Here is a 3,477-nt window from a genome sequence, read left to right on the forward strand (position 1 = left end):
AGGGATATGGAAGGAATAGAAAGGATAAAACAGGGAGTGGAACCTAAACACCCTTGACCTAAGAATAAGAAAATTAAGTAACTTTAGTCAATAGATATTAGGCTTCTTATTAGATTCAAGGCTCACTACACAGGAGAGGAACCATGCTCATTAATGCAAAATTGATCAAAAAGCAATAGCTCAGGGTGTGATAGTACATAGGGGAGAACCTACTGTTATTATTTTTACCTATATGTATACAGTATCAATAAATCCCCACATCAAAATGCATCATGCATATTTGGGTAATATTTAGCAGTAATATGAACCTAATTTTATTATTTGAAGCAAAACATATATAAATAGAAAATGTTATATAATTTGAAATAAAAGATACATAAACAATTGCATACATTGGTTTAATAAGTCAATTGAAACTGTAAAGTTCTAATTAAACTGTACATGCTCATTTACTTATAGCTTATTTGAGGTATAGGTTTTTATGAAGTTAGTAGTGAGATTTCTTATGACTTTTGCAGATATCCTTAGTTTAGATTACCTTCTTCCCTATTCCTTCTATATTAATCTTTCTCATTAGAACCCGACTCTCCAAAGTGTCTCCAGAAATTATGACAATCACAATTATTCATGGTGCCATCAGTAGCCATATTGAAACCCACATTTCATGTTGCTTCTGAAGATATTGTTAATGTCAAGGATCCCAGAAACCATCAGAATTTACAGTGAACTTCACAGTCAGTACTGTTCCCTCAGGTCATGTTGAGTTAAATGTTCTGAGATATGTTTTGTCGAGGTCACATATATACTGGCAACAGACAATGTATGGCCAAGATACTTTAGGCCTTTAGCAGCAATCATGTCAGTGATCCCTGCTGCATTATGGGACCAAATTAATATGACAGTCTTGTACTGCATTAGAATAATTACTGATGTCAATTATGTATAATTCTGCCACATTCATGATAAGTGTTCTGCCATTTATAAACATTTTTATGTCCATTTTCATTCTTTCACTAGACAAGAGGTTTCAGTCATGGTCATACCAGCGGGATGCTGTCACCAGTAACAAGATAGAGTCTATTTTTAATATTTCTGATGGAGATCATGGTGATGACTATGATCTGTACTGCTTCTGGAGAAACTGCTGAATTCCATGGTCCATACTGATACCCAAGATCATTATGAGGTAAGTATTCTGAGCTAGCACTGGATAACAGATCAGTGGCTGAGATTCTACATATCATAAGGAATCCTGTTGATGTTCTTGATTTATCAATTTCACCCTCAATTTCAAGCAAACAATATATTTTGATGTTTGTGGCCTGTGAGAAGCAGCTATACTGATGTCAGTGATGTATTTTGTGAACAGAAATTGGGCAGGAATCCATTATATCTATTGCTGATGGAGATGCTGATGATGGCTATGATCTGTGTTGCTGCTTGAGAATCTGATAAATTCCAAAGTCCTTACTGATGCTTGAATTCATATTGAGGTAAATTTTCCTAGATGGCACTGAAGATCAGACTGATGTCTGAGATAATACCTGATACAGGAAATTCTCTTTATGTTTACTGATAAATGGATATAGCCCCAGATGTTTAAAATGAAATGTACTGTGATGTCTATGTTACTACCTGAAACCTGAAGCTATATTAATGTAAGAGTGGCATGATAGGAATGGCAATCATGAGGGAATGTATTCCTATTGATGATGGAGACCTAATTTATGGTGGTGATCTGTGTTGGTGCGATCTGGTGAATTTGACAGTCCATCCTGATTCTCAAGGTGATATTGAGGCAAGTATTCTGAGCTAGCACTTGCAATCCATTTGATGTTTGAGATCAAACATTCTACAGGAAATTCTGTTGAAGACTCTAATACATTCATGTTGGCCCATAGTTAACCATGTAATTTATAAGATCTATACTACTACCAAAAGAGCCAGAGATGTCAAAAAAGAAAGAAAACAAAACAAAAACAAAAACAAAAACAAAAACAAAAAACAAAAACGAAAACAAAACAAAACAAAACACAAAAAACAAAAAACAAAAAAAAAAAAACTTTCCTGCCACTGGATGTGCATGGCCATAATATCTTCTGCACTCTTAATCGATATTAAACATAGTGTTGTAAACCTGGCAACAGATATCATGGAACGATTTCATTGGCAACCACTTTGTCAGTGATCACTGTGCTACTGAGAGCCATGTTAATAACAGTAATCCAAAGTGCCTACAGAAACTATGTTGATGTCAATCATCATCCAGAAGCCCTATTTAAACCCATAGTACATGATGATTCTGGGGAGATTGTTAATGTCAAGGATCCCTGAGACCAGCAACTTCCACAGAGAATTTAACAATACAGTTTTCTCAGAATATTTTTATTTTTGGGGTCTGAGATGTTATTTTGAGTAACATATATAGTGGCAACTATCACCATTGTATATCCATTAGACTTCAGGTCAAGCAGGTATGATGTCAGTTATCCCTGCTCCCATGAGGGACCATAATAATATGAGTGTCTCTGAATATCAATGGAAATTTACTTACATCAATTATCCATGTCCCTGTCTATTTTAGATGAAGTGTACTCCCAGCCTAACCATTTTGATGTCATGATGCATCCTACCACTAGAGAAGAGGTTTCTCTACAAGGTCCTACTAGGTATCTGAAAATGTCTGAATGTGCATGATATTTCCTGGCAAAGACAAGATGGTATACCCAGATAAATGCTGCCATAGGCACCAAAGTCATGAGTGACCCTTGCTTTGGACCTTACTGCCACTTTGGACCTGATCCCAACTGCCAAGGGAAATATATTGGTGTCACTCATCAGTGACAATGGTCGATTTTGGAGAAGTTCCCGTGAGGTGCTGAGAAGAAGTTATATCCTTTTGTTTTAGAATAAAATGTTGCATAGATATCTGTCAAGTCCATTAGTTTCATAACTTCTGTTACTTTCTCTGTGTCCCTTTTTAGTTTCTGTTTCTATGATCTGTCCATTGATGAAAGTGGTGTGTTGAAGTCTCCCATTATTACAGTGTGAGGTGCAATGTGTGCTTTGAGCTTTACTAAAGTGTCTTTAATGAATGTGGCTGCCCTTGCATTTGGAGCATAGATATTCAAAATTGAGAGTTCCTCTTGGAGGATTTTACCTTTGATGAGTATGAAGTGCCCCTCCTTGTCTTTTTTGATAACTTTGGGTTGGAAGTTGATTTTATTCGATACCGAAATGGCTACTCCAGTTTGTTTCTTCAGGCCATTTGCTTGGGAAATTGTTTTCCAGCCTTTCACTCTGAGGTAGTGTCTGTCTTTTTCCCTGAGATGGGTTTCCTGCAAGCAGCAGAATGTTGGGTCCTCTTTGGTAGCCAGTCTGTTAGTCTATGTCTTTTTATTGGGGAATTGAGTCCATTGATATTAAGAGATATTAAGGAAAAGTACTTGTTGCTTCCTTTTATTTTTGTTGTTAGAG

The 3,477-nt window shown here is 36.2% G+C and overlaps 1 long non-coding RNA gene across 1 annotated transcript; it reads left to right on the forward strand.

Moving 5' to 3' along the window:
- The first annotated feature begins 1,105 nt into the window (after window positions 1–1,105).
- Window positions 1,106–2,688, forward strand: Gm42170. Its single transcript, XR_880615.1, has 3 exons — window positions 1,106–1,186; window positions 1,370–1,493; window positions 2,585–2,688. It is a non-coding gene; the product is annotated as a predicted gene, 42170 (long non-coding RNA).
- Window positions 2,689–3,477: the final 789 nt, after the last annotated feature.

Source organism: Mus musculus, chromosome X, assembly GCF_000001635.26.
Source record: "Mus musculus strain C57BL/6J chromosome X, GRCm38.p6 C57BL/6J".
In the NCBI taxonomy this organism is placed as follows: Eukaryota; Metazoa; Chordata; class Mammalia; order Rodentia; family Muridae; genus Mus; species Mus musculus.